We start from the raw sequence: 15,054 nt of genomic DNA, 5'->3' as shown, positions 1-15,054 counted from the left end.
GTCGAAAAACTTTAACCATTTTTTATTTAATGTACTCCTCGCGTATTCAAGAACTTATTTCTATGACTTATCTTTTTGTATAAAAATCTTCTCGAATACTCGCGAATATTCTACAGATCTTAATGCCTATATAATCCATATTTTATACTTACTTAAATATTTTTGTATTTTATTTAGACTTTTTTAATTTAATATTCTCTGTATTTTTTGTAAAGATCATGATCGAACCGTCTGCGATTGCAATTGTGCATATAGAAAGAAAGGTTTTAAAAAGTGAAGTTCTCCAATAATTTAGACAGGTCTGAAAACAATTTTGTTGAACCATTAAAATAATACAGAGCACTCAAATTGATTGCCAAAATATTAAAAGCATTTTTGTAGCATTATCAATGTTTAATGGTTCTACATATTATTATTTTGATGGTTCAGTAAAATTGTTTTCAGATCTGTATTCAGCCAAGTTTTTACATACTTCAGCAAAACAATTGTTTTCTCGTGTACTTATGTAATACATATTTCAACAGTAAATGTCTAAACACGACGCTCCAACATTCGCGTTGATTCTCATCGGCTCTTTTTATCTCTTTTTTGTTGATTTATTCTTAAGAATAAATCAACGGTATTAAAAATCACAAACTCACATGTGACAGTGAATTAAATTAACCTAATTTTTTTTTAATTGCAATTTCATTACACTTTGAGAATTGTCACAATTGACGCGTGCACAAGTTCTATAAACGCTGTTCTATAAACAATGTTGAATCACGGACGTATAAAAACGCGTATACGTTCTCGCTCGTCGAAATTCAACATGCCGTTCGATCTCGTCCCAGATGATATCGGGTCTAAGTAATGAATCGCAGAAACGCTACGGGTCTTCTTTTTCGCGATCGTTACAAGCTCGAGAGCAAGTGCAGCTTAGTTACAGCGGCCTGTCCCGCGGTGCATCAGGTGAGGGGAGGAAGCGAGGCGGTATGCAACCTGACCAGCGGGAGACAATCGGAATCGACTCATATCGAAGCTTATCTACTTAATCTAGCTGCGTGCGATATACTATGCCTATAAATACGATCGGCAGCCCCCGAGGCAGGCAGGTATCGCGTATAAGAGTCGGCGAGAGCGCTGCCTCGCGCGTACGCAACATTGCGCAGCGCGCCTACTCATAGGTGAGATCGCACAAGAAACGGCTTTTGTACTCAGGAGAAACCACATACGTCGTACGCTAAGACTGAGAAATAGCCTTTTAGAATTTCCTCTGGAAAAAAAGAACGTGACTGCTTTTCATGCCGCGGTTCGGAGTAGTTTATGGCACAGTAACGCAAGTCTTTGAGAAAACGAACTGATGGGCTCGAAATCTAATTTGTTTACTGTCATCAACTCAACAGAACAAACTTTCTGGAGCAGAAACAAAAAGTAAGAGAGAAAAAGAGAGAGAAAATGACTTCATTTGTGAGTATACGTAGAATGTATTCTACATACGAACACACAGGTATTTATAATCCTGACCGATGGTTATTAAACTTCAACTCACTGGAACACATAAAAGCAAAAGTAAGCTTGGTTCTAGTTTGCATTGGTAGTTAGGTAACTATGTCTATTTGAAATTCTACACTTTCGAAGTCGCGCCGTGCAATTTATTCTTGCATAATAATACATCCAAATGAATCCAAATGAAGAGAAAACTCTGTGAGTTTGGAAAAAAGAGTAGACGATCCCCGGAACACATTCCGGTATTAAAAATTCACGAAATAAATTTGCGGATTGCAGAAATAGAACCGCGAGATCCGGAACCACGGTCTGCCTTATATATCAGCGTGCTCTTTATTTTGATGTGATTAATGATATCACCGCGATGGATAAAATAAATGTAAGTGCTTCTTCCTTGTATCATTCTCGAGTAAAAAAAAAATGTTATTTAATAAAGTAGTTCCGCCTGAGATTTTCTTGCCACCTTCCTTACAGCTTTCTCGTGCCGGCCACCTTCAATTTAATCCGACGAAGAATACTCGAGATGAAATTGCGAAAGCGAAGTTAAGGAAGTTTCGGAGTAACCGCGGACCGCGCTGTAAATCAGTGACTCCCTCAGTGTCATTACATGATGTACATTATATAGCCCGGCGACATTCTCGCGCTCGTACATATATTCTACACACTCGCGTACATCTACACACATGCGCAAAAGTCTTACATCGACTCCCACGTACAGTTCATTCGCTTTCTAGCTCTTCCTTTTGTACCACAAACGACCTTTAAATGCTCGCTTCGCTGAACTTATTTTATGCCTCGTCTTCATTGCCTGAAGAACGCATAATTTGAACCGCGATTTTCGCACCTATCTAGTAATTTACGTGGAAGATGTCAACGTATCGACTAAAACATAACGTTTTCCAACCAAGTTAACGGGAAATCTCAGATTTTCGGTGGGAAACTTGAAGAAACTCGCTAAATTATCGATATTTGTCCAGATTTCTCTACGAAGAATCGTAATATAAAGAAAAATAGGAATTCTGAAGTAAGAAATATATATATAAGAGTTCTAATTGGATTAAAGACTCAACGTTTGTGCAAAGAGCAAAAGAGCAAACCTACAGCAAGTGTCACTATGTAAGTAAGGATTATCTTCACTTTGGAAGTAAACTTACATTTCAACATGTCTAAGTAAACTTTATTATAATTTGACGGGTTTTGATATTCAAAGCAAGAAGATTATAAATGCTGCAAAATCCTAAAGTTTCATAATTTGAAAGTTTCAGACTTAAAAGTTCGAAGCTCCTTTGAGATGCTCGTTTCCCTTTTTTGTTTCTCTACATCATATTTAAACTCTTGAAATCCATTAAAATAGTGAAACTACACTTCGATTTCGTGTAATACTGATATTCTGACACGTTGACTAAGTAGTTTATATAATAAAAGCATTCGCGCGGTAGCTTAGGGATTTACGCTCCTAGATTATACAGAGGTCCTATAATCGTAGGTTTATGTAAGGCCTTTCCTTATAAGTACGGTGCACTGTGTGCCAATATTCCCAGTTAGCAGCGGAGATCGGCATTTTCCAGCCTCGATTCGTTCGACCGAATGGTCGGTACCGCCGAGCCGTCGTGTGTAACGAGTACGTGTAGCAGCCATACACCGACATAATTACCGCGTACGCGCTCTCATAGAAATGCGCTTATACCATGCCTAATCCAATTAAATGGGCAATCAGATGTCCGATACCGAACGGTTAATTAACTGCGCATTCTTATGTATATACAAGCAATCTCGTTAAATAATACGCGTATGTGTATATATATATATACATATATGTACATACCGATCGGCATTTAGGCTGCGCGCGAGTTGGTGAAGTAAGAGGCAGGAACCAAGCTGAAAATCGGCCTAAATATGCAAGTAAATCGCAGCACTGGTATATAGGATATTTAAGGTGTATATTAAGTACGTTAAAAAATTTTAAGATGTAATTCTTCAGACAAATTCAAGACAAAAACTTCATATGACCGTATATGTCTAAAACGGTTATAGTTTCAAAGATACAGGGTGTCAAACAAAATTTCCAAAAAATGTAAAAAACTATTCGAATTATTTTAATGAAACTTCAAACATGTACAATATTCCATTAAAATTATTATTTCAAAGTGATTTTCGAAATTTTTAGAAATAAACAAAATTTTTCTTTCATCTTTGACATCTTGTATTTTTAAAACTAAACAGTTTCGGACATAATAGTCATATAAAGTTTTCATCATGAATTTTATGTGAGAATTACCCCTTAAAATTTTTTAGCGTACTTAGTATACACCCTGTATAATACATATATACATTACATATGTACGTATATATGTGCGTAAATGGATCTACCTTCCCAATAACATCAACTAACATTGGTAACATAATACCAATGTTGTAATTTCCTACTCAATAATGTAACCGTCATGGCACATATCAACATGTGATATATTACATTTATATTTGTTGAGTTGAAAATTATAATATTGATGTAATGTTACTGTTAGTTGGTGTTTACCGGGTTGTACAGTCCCGAAGGAGAAAAGAGAGAAAGAAAGAGAAAAAAAGGGAAGTTGAGTCGAATCGGTTTTCAAAGTAAGCTCATAAATATGCGACTTGTTATTCCGCCGTTGCTTTTTTCCCCAGCATAATCGTTCCTCTCTCGCGGCAGCGCGGCGACGCGGCAATTGAAAATTCAACCGGCTCCGAGGACTCGCTGGAGCATCGATAAGGGTGTTTATATTAAACTGATGTTTCACGCAAGAGAGGCATCTCCACACATCGGGGCGGACACCGCGTACACGCACGCGAAGAATACGTCGACAAATAATGTTTTCGCGCGCAGATTTTGACGAGTGATGGACGTTCCGAACACAGATGACAGACACCGTGAGCGACGTATAAGAAATCTTTTATCAGAAATATAGGACATCAATAGCAAAAATTTTGATATTTCTTAAAATATGTAGTAACTGAAAATTGGTCTTCTTTCATTCATTCATTCATCCAGTAAGATTTTGATTAGAAAGTTGTCTTGGCAATACGAAATTTCACGGACGCATGCAATGTATAATGTATACGTAATGCATATGTAATGTCTATATCATTCATTTCTGAGTTCTCTTTCTCTTTTTCTCTTCGCAAAAGGGGTATTAACTATCCATTTTCTCTCATTTTTGCAATTACTTTACTTTAATTTCTAGGATCAATCGGAAAGCAATTGCAATTTAACGGCGATAGGTTCGCACCTCTATGGTATACGATGAGCAATCTCGGGATCGGCATACTTGAGAAGCGAGATTCAACCACAGTTATAGTTAGTTCTCGACTCGACGCCGCCAGTGCCGCCTCGCCTCGCTCGTAATCCGACTGCAATTTCCAAGTGTATAACACACGCACGGCCACCATCGAGGAAATCGGGTCGCGCTCATTTATGGGGGAAAATCAAGCCAACCGATCGAATCGATCATTCGGCCATCGAACGCGCCGATCGTCGAAAAGATTTACGCGTGCGGTCGTCCGCGCGCGAGGAAATCACGTTCATCTGAACTAATTATCCGTCCGCGTGCGGAATAGAAATGTCGGTGCGGTTGCACGTATGCGACTTACGTTAGGTTAACGTACGTGCAATTCCGAATGAGGACGAGACCGAGCCGCACAAAGTTCATGTGAAAGGGGAACCAATGAGCATGAAACATGAAACAAATATATACATGAATCGTGTGGATATGCGTGGATCATTCCATGCGATACGTAATATGTCCACCCACACTCACGCGTGTGCCTCGGTACATATGCGGCTTCAGAATTCTCTCGCGTTAAACATAATGATAATCTTCCTTTGCATTTCCTAATTCCTTTTCTACTTGCAATGGTATTCTCAAAGAAATTATTATAATTTTAATGAAATAATATATGATACCAAAAAAAAAAAGCAGACATAAAAGAACGATTTTGCTGAAGCATCTAAAAATTTAAGTCATTTTCTTCTATTAAAGATTTAGCTCTAAAGGAGAAACATGTTTTGTATGTATTTAAAAAAACATTCAATTTATGTTCCAATAAGAAATGATAGTGCATCAAGTAATTAAAAATCTGTATTCGTGAATGTCACGTGCAGAGTAAACTTAAACGAAAAATTCAGACTGGAAATAAAATGATGTCGAAAATCACAGGGGATCCTGTTTTTCAAGATGCTGTAATTTCAACGAAGTAAAAATCCGATCGTTGAGAAGCCTCTAAATTCGCGTAATTCAATAACGTCGATATTCCCTTACGTCCCATGAAAAATGAAGAGAAATTCATTTTACGAGAGTCCGACCTTAGCAATCATTATTATCCCCGTGATCCCTCCTCCGACACGTATTCCTGTCCACTTTCCTTGCTCGCGCTCGCGTTAAAAATTGCGCGCGTGTTTTGAACGCTATCTCACCTTACGCGCTCCACCGCAAGGTTGCTTTCCCATTAAGCATACCTCCATAAAGGTATGGATTTAATTGCGTGATCGACAAATTGCGCTATTAAAGACAGGTTCAAAGAAAGTCACAGAATGGTCAGCTCTTAGTATGCTATTTGAATCTTCAATACAAAGAACCGATTATTCGTGGTATAACTCATGTCTATCATATTTATAAATTTTTTATATTTTTTACTACTTTCTCAGTTATCGTATTCTTTATGTATCGATGGCATATCTATACTTAGTATCTAGCTCTATACTCTTCGATCTATACTCAGTATCTAGTATTAAATTAAATTACGCTTTCAACGAATACTGATCAGCCTTGTGAGAAAAGTAAATGGTGTGTTCGCGTTTCACTTGTCACGTAGCAAAACACGCTATTTACTAGAAAAAGAAATTATATAGCTCGCGCTTTTTTGCGGCGGTTTACCATCGTGCGATGGAAAAAACCAATTTTCCCGGTGACATGCGAGAATAAAAAAATGGTGTGCAAACGTGCCATTTCCTGAAACCGGACGGATGTGCCACGGAGAAAGAGAGAACATGCATATCCCAATTGGACACTTTAGCTAATACGCTCGGCTAATTCATCCTTCTTTTTTTTAAGCACGTCAATTAACCGGTAAATCGCAACCAGCGTCATTGCTATAATGTAATTAAACGACGAACACCGAACGAGACATCTCCGAGTTCGTGCAGTCGGGTATGTAAAGCTCACGCGTCAATTTCAAAGTATGGACCAACAAGAACTATATTTCACACGGTAGCAAAAAGCTATTTCTACGGCCGCCGTGGATTTTTCGTGGTTACCAACTCGTTCGATAGCGGAGAGGCTGCAATTCCGTTCGATCGCGAGCGATGCTTATCAAATTTTATTTTGACTACACACAACAGTGCAACGGTGCCGTCGTGCAATTTTTATTTCCTTTATTTTATTTGATTTTGTGAAAAAATAGAGAAATTATATATAATTGCATTTTTTAAATTACTATTACTGTCAATACAAGTATCACTGTCAATACTATATTATCGATAATATAATCGTCATATATATTGTAATCATGTTATTTATAAAGAAACATAATTTGAAGTACGATAATGCAGCGTTTTTATCGTTTTAAAAGTGATTTATTGTAATAATGATAGCATTTTGATTAAAATAAGAATAAACATAATATACATATAATTTAGATAATTTTCACAATTTTTAAAACATTTCATCTTCGCATTTCACCCGCTTTTTAAATAATTAAAAAATTTCTTTGTTTCTTTTTATCCCCTCCAAAATTTTCATGGTACACTGGAGGCCCTTTGCAACTCACCAGTTGAAAAATCTTGATATATTTTTTACATTATATAAAAAAATAATAAATCAAATAAGGAAAATTATATATAATGATATTTTAAAATAATAGAAAACTGAAGATGGAACAGATAAGAACTTCTTTCTCCGTCTGAATAAAAATTTCTGACGAAAACAAAGTTTAAAGAGCTAGCGAGAAGTTTTGAAGGACAAGAGGAGCAACAGGGATGGTAAAGTAAAGATGTTTGCTGGATAAAGAGGCGAATAAAGAATGAGAGGACAACGGGAACGAGAAAGAGAACGAGAGAACGTAAGAAAGAGGGGAGAAGGTTTTGCGGAGGGCTTCGGCATAGGCATGCACGATGCACGTAGCGAGATAACTGGTTTCGCGGAGCCTGCTATCATGGCACTCTAATTACCAGCCATTACACCCGGCGAGCCCCTCTGAATTGTTGCGTTCTCTACCTACACTCGTACTAACCGCTCGACCACCGAGACCGGCGTGCCCCGACCACAGCTTTAAATGCGGAATTAATATACCGGCCAGCACTCATTTTGCGCGCCAATGTTGTTGTTATGCGCGGTTTTCCCCCCCATCTTTCCCGATGACGTTCGACACGGTGCGTATGTGCGTACAGCAGAAACTAGACACAGATATCGCAAAAAATAAAAAGCGAGTACGACGGACATTACAACGACCCACTTAAACTTTAAATATCAAGGCAGCACATTTATTTTTCTATCACAATAGCAAAAAGGTAAGAATTTTAAAACCGAGTAGAAAAATTAATATAATCAAATGCGTGTAAAACGATATGGTAATTTATATGATATTCTATAATTATTATTTAAATTATGGAATTTTCTATTTAAAAATATAAGTTAAAAAAAATATATATATATGTATAATATATGTTTGAATCATAGATATATGTATATCTATGATAATAATTTCTCTAACAGTTGAAAGTGTAATATTTTCTTTTTACTTAACAAGAAATTCAAGCAATCACATAAATTTCATAACGATATTTCAATTTCATTAATTTTATCTCCCTACTTTATAATGCATTGCAAGCTCATTGCGAAAATTCTCCATTCCCGTTCTCGTTTAATACGACAATTCTCGTAGCTCGTTAGCAATGTTAAGAATTAACTCCCTCACTCATTTATTTATGCACGGACCTTAATTAACATCGCCCATCCTCGCTTTTAATTAACATCTATTTATTCCTACGGGATGCATGTTTAATTCCTAAAGACGATTACAGCCTGACACTGTCAGGAGTCATAAATATCGGCGGCGATTTATATAACAGTCTCCGGTTTAAACAATAAACGCTTACCAGCACGTGCGGTGATTTCGCGAATTTTAGTGTGACAACAACAACCGCATGCTGAACAAGCTGTAACCGAAAAATATAGTATACAGTCTGCGATGCAATTGTAGTATTTAGGTCAGTACGACCGCGATCGTATGTATGGATTCAAAAAGCAACCTATACTATAATAAAGTGTACTATAACAATCTATACTACAACAAAAACTGTACTATAATAAACTGTAGCATTTTATACACGTCGAAAAAAACTCTAAAATTGTAATAGACAAAAAGCTTTTGCAGAATTGAAGTTGTTAGGAAAGTTTAATCACGTACGAGTTTAACGTTTTCCTTAATTCTCAATATAAACAATTGTTTCATTTTGAAATAATAGATATTTTCAGATTTATTATATTTATTATTATTTTATTGAAAGTACATTTGGATTTTATTAACGTAAAGACTATTTGTGATATTAAAAAGGATACAAGTTATATATATATAAAACTCCATTCACATAAATCGAGCTGAATCTTAGGTACTTTACGGTTTAAGCTGAAAAAACAAAGATTAAAAAACTAAAAAACTACAATATTTAAGCAACTCTTTGTGCTCTTATCTGAGTTATTTGTCCAACTAGGAAACATAGCAGACATATAGGATGTATCAAATTTCTCGCACTTTTTTCATCGAATTCTTTATTTACTGTAAAATAGATTTTATTTCAATAATAAAATATATATTAAAAAATTGTATGTTCTTTATAAAGATCAAACCTAATAAACATTTTCAGAACTTTATTGGGCGAGACAATGTAACATATATTAAAGTCTTTAATCAAAAAATCGATTTTAATAGAACTTTGGTTTAGTGATTATAGTCATATTTAGCATTCAAGTTGAATATTATGAAGATCACGCCATCCATTTCTAATTATATATTAATATAAACAATACTAATTAAACTTTAAAAAATCATATATATTATTAAATACAGATATCATACAAATACAGACAGTGATTAATTAAAATGTTTCTGTAAATGAGAAAAGAATTTAGTACCTACATTTTGTACATTTACGTACAAACATTTGTACCTACATCTTATATGTGAATTCCACAGGTTCAAAGAACCTTCTGGTAGAATAACTCCATATTTGCGTCACGGAGATCCATTTCATGGCTTATCAGTGGCTTATGATGTGTATGGACTGGAAATGTCGAAGATATTGTCAACGAGCTCCTTTCATCAACCATTAACCAAAAAGCATACATGAATTTTGCGTCTCCCTCCAGAAATGTCCCTTAATCATGGACGTATCAAAAAGGATAACATAAGGCGCCAGAGAGTCGAGCAATTTTTAACATGTCGTTTCGATAAAACTCGATTCGTGATACCGCTAACGTCGGATGTAATATCTCTCAGAAATGTACAAAATCACTCCTAACTACAGCTGGTAATAATTTTAACATTAAAAAGAAACAAAGAATTTCGTGCAATCATTAGGCAAAAATGACGTATCAGATTAAAATGCAAAACAGCCAATTAAAACTGCAGAACTCAGTTTAATGTGGAAATACACTTTATGTTAAGGAGAAAAATTCATCTTTAATCCTCCGGATGATGAGTTTACTGTGGACCTCAAATGTTAATCTCTTTATAAAAAATGTCAAACAATTTAATTTTTATTATGTAATATTTGCTAATTTTTATTACTTCTATTAAAAATATTATTCATTCCTTTTTGTACAAGTTATGTCATTTTGGTTTCTTAAAATTATTTAGTACTTTTTAATTAACATTAGATCCTTATAGACTCAGTTAGTAACTACCAGTCATATAGTAACTATACAGATCGGATTTTTCGAAGTATCAACCCCGGAAGATTAAAAAGAAAAATTTTTATTTATCAAACTTTTTTTATATTAATATTAATATAATTGTTTATAATCTCTTATTACAAATCATAAAATTTGAAGATACAATGAACTCAGTCTCATCATTCAATCTACATCAGAAAGATGATAACAAGACAATTGCTCTTTTTAAAGACTCATCGTTCAATGTCGATGCCTCACGGCGTTCATGTAAATAGTTGCAAAATCATCGATAAATGATTTAACGGAACGAGAGAACGATTCGGTCGACGTGATTGCGCAACGCGCGACTACTATGAGATAAGCATCGAGCGAGCTTGAACGTACGGAGTCGCATCTCTCCAAGAGGTCTCGTCCGCGGCTCTCACGACTTCTAGCGATTGCTTTTCCCTTCGTCGGCAGCGGCGAATTGTTTCCCTTATGAGAAACACGCGGCCGCGTTATCCGCGAATCTAATGTCGAGGAATTGGATAACGACGCGTAAATCCATTCGCGAGACGGAAATAGAGATCGAATGCAACGTGGAAACCACTGTGGTTGAATTAATACCACATAGTTTAAACGCTAATCTTTTATCATGAAATATCTTGAAGAAGAAACTTTGTTAACAATAATTCTGCAACATTAAGAGTAATTTTTTAAACAATCTCTATTTTAAACTTTACGAGGTTTAAAACAGAAATGTTCAGTATTTATTTTACGTTACATAAACACGTAAATATAAATAGGAAGGAAGAGATTATTATTAGATAATAATGAAATATTTTTCATAAATCTCTATTACAATGAATGAATTATTGAATTCATTATTCTTAATTGTCCAAACATTATGCCTTCTTATAAATATAATGCTGACATTTTTTAAATTCAAATAACGTGTGTGTGTGCGTCAGTATTAACATTAATATATTACTCTTAATATTAAAAATAATATTCCAATATATTATATGTTATATATATTATTAATATAATAATATTCAACAATGATGACAATATTGATACGAACATCAATTTATTTATATAAGTCGTTTACATAAAATGATTACTCGACGTTCATCCATTGTCGCTCGACATTACATGCGAGAACACGAGGGGAGATAATATAGACACTTTCCGGTGCAATTTCATTTTCGGTCCATCCTGAGCGCAGGACAGCCCCGTCGTAATCGGTTTTCGTCCGCGAAGAAGGGCTTCGATCGCCCAGAGAATAAAAAGGGCGCCTTTCTCTCTCTACTACCTTTCACATATCCTCACCGTACTTATCGCGGACATAGCACTTTTAACGTTCGGTCACGAGAGGAAGTGAGGCTGAACGTGAACAATCACAGGTAAGTCGAAACGAACATTCGCGGCTTGTCCATAAAGGTACGGGTCGAAATGGATCCAGTTCGAAAAGGACGTTACGACAACGATGACAACCATTCAAGCATGGTCGATTGTCGTCCATCGAACGTCTGGTATCAATATATTGACGAGAATGCGGGCGAGAGAGATTGTAAGGGTAAAATAATTGTATGGCTATCTTTTTATCTTTTTTCAATTCTGGGTAATGTGTCCTAAGGAAGTGATATGCTAAAGATTTAATAGTAATGGAATTCACGTACCTATTTACGATTTTAATACGACTAAAACAGCAATTAAATATTATTGTAAAAGTCACAATTTAGCGATACTTTTGTTACAGATTCACAGATGGTCCGTAAAACAACTAAAAAAATCAATGTACACTCAGTACTTGGAGGGATATGTTACGAAGAGATAGAATATTTCGGTCGTAAACGTAGAATATTTCATGACAACGAAGAGTAAAAGGCAACTGTCACTTGATGAATTCCTAAAACCCTCATGATCGCAGGAGGTCTCGGTAAATCACGATACGGCGGATCATTTGAAGTTCCTCGGACTCGGCTCAACCTGATAATCACTGCCCACATATCAGCTCGCGCTTATATTCTTCCGATAAATTAAGCGTCTCCGATTACTTGTAGCTTGATGACATTGACTAAATTATGCTTTAACTCACGCATATTTTAAGGATATAACATACAAAAAGAAGACAGTTACATATTTCATTATTAATATCATATAAATCTTTATTATATCAACGATGTGGTCAATCATTTAAATTTAATTTGATCATTATTATTGTTGTTATGTGATAGAAAAAATTTTTACATCAACAATAAAATAAAAAGACATTTTATGTTAAAAATGAAATACCTTCTTATTAAATACGATAAATGAAGAACTTAAAAGTACAAAGATATGATATTTAAGGACATGTTTCTTATATGACCTTATATATGTAACATTATATCATGCTTTATCGGTATATATACTACAAAATTCTTTAAAGAACTAAATTCTATATATTTAAAGTCAATCCAAGCCATATCGATATGATATACTATATTTATACTGCGCACTTTAGAAGTACAGTAATTTAACTGAAAGTTATATATAGGAGATACTCAATCGAAAGAGAACTCTTCGTATGGCACAAGAACGAAGCAATTGCAAACTTACCAAAGTTGAGTACAACAAAGTTAGATAGGAAACATCTGTAACCCCAACTTTAATTTGGTGCAAACACAAGGTAGACAACAAAACGCATTGCAACTGTATTTGGTTGTACGACATAAAATAGCGAAATAAAAGAGAAACGGAAGCAAATTTTTTAGCCTGAATACAACTATATCCCTTATTTATATGATAAATCACAATAAAATAATAAAATATATTTTCGAATATAATAAAGATTATTTGTGAGAATATCTAAAACTGAAATGTGATTTCAAAAAGAACGTAAAAACAGTTGAACTTCAGTATATTTGTCTACGTTTAAGATCATTAGAGATAATGCTATTCAAAAGATTTACATATTTTTATTCTACAGCTAAAAATAACAATTTTATTCTAATTTTATGTTTCTACCATTTGTGCGAAGTTCATATTAGGGAAATAAAATTGCAACACAAATCAAAGCGGATGGTAAGCACACGGCAGATGTGCGAGAAAGCGGACCAAAGTGTATGCTAAATCCGACGATGATCGTACGATAACTAAGAAGTTCCAAAAAAGTAAAAATATAGCCTCTTGGAAGTGACTGAGATAAAAGAGAAATGCGTTTGGAAGTGATACAGCGGCAGCAAAGAAATTGCATCCTGATGATGCAGCGCAAAGTAGTGGATTCTGAGAACTGACCGCAAGTAAATGGAATTAAAGTAGTTTTAAATATCGCGTTCCTCACGTCGTCCTCGCCTGTAATTAGCATTATTATCTCGAGGCTGCTGTCGATGAGAGGAGAGGCTATCTCGTGCGAACATGCGTGACTGAACGGTCCAAAAAAAGGAATAGCTTCAATCGCACCTTAACCGAATCTTCGTTCGCCTATGAACGTGCATGTAATTGCTAACGTATCATTGCGTAATTCGATTGCATGTTCTGCATTCAGTTCTAAATAAGCCTTCTCAACGAATAACGCAAAAATACAAAAATTTGCGGCCTGGAAAAGAAGAGTAATTTTTCCAATCTTACAGACACATTAAATTTAATTCAAAAGCAAAAATATTCCATCACGTCAGATTTAAAAAAAAATAAAGTTGAAACGCTCGTAAATGTGTTTCTTGTCATCTTTGAAAATTTACGGTTTATATCAATATGCTAAAGACTTTGAATCAAAAAAAGCTTTAAAGCTTAAGCATATTTTAAGCCATTGTACATAATAAAAATATCAATTAAGGATTTAATATGTGACAAAATTACTCTCTAAATCTGAATCAGTGAATAGTCACTAATTACTCAGTGGCATACTTGGCACTGATAATCAATAAAGTTCAACTAAAAAAAGAAGAATATTTGAGCATTAATAACTAAAATACTGATATTTGCATATTAATTTCAATCTTTCAATTCCATATTCATTGAATTTAAGCACTAAAACAAGGTTAGTTAAATCACATAATAAAGATTAGCTAGATTAGGAATCTCACATTTAATTCATTGATTATATCAGTGGCATACTTGGCCACAGATTTAGAGAGTATAAATTATAATTGTTGTGGACCTAAATGCGACCTATAGATATATACTTAAAATTACTGCTTAAACACTATAAGTTCGATGACGCTTGCAGTGAAAAATTCAATATTTTTATTTAAAAATGCAACGTTCAGATTTTAATTTAAGTCTTTTTTAAAGTCTCTTGTACATCAGATTTATCAGTTACAAATTTCCGAAAAAAATTTCGATGAAAAACGCATTTCAACTGTCATTTTTTTCAAAAATCTTTCGGATTCAGCTCAAAAAACTATTTCTTTCTTTTCCATACTACAACAAAAGAATTAAAATTTGTAATTTTGGGTAATCAATATTGTGTGATAATTGTCGATCAAGTAATCTTTCCTCTCTTTAAAATATTAGCTGCACGATTTTATATTTTCAAGAAAAAATTTCAATGTGCATTAATTTCTTGTGTTGATGAGGTACAATTCATTGATCAATATTTCTCGGTCTTATTGTTAAGTACAGACATTATTAAGTTAGGTCTAAGCCGTACTCACTCTTTCACGATCCTATTCATCAT

This window comes from Trachymyrmex cornetzi, unplaced genomic scaffold (genome assembly GCF_001594075.2).
Source record: "Trachymyrmex cornetzi isolate Tcor2-1 unplaced genomic scaffold, Tcor1.1 scaffold346, whole genome shotgun sequence".
Lineage (NCBI taxonomy): Eukaryota > Metazoa > Arthropoda > Insecta > Hymenoptera > Formicidae > Trachymyrmex > Trachymyrmex cornetzi.
The sequence above is the reverse complement of the archived record's forward strand: the minus strand, read 5'-3'. Positions refer to the sequence as shown.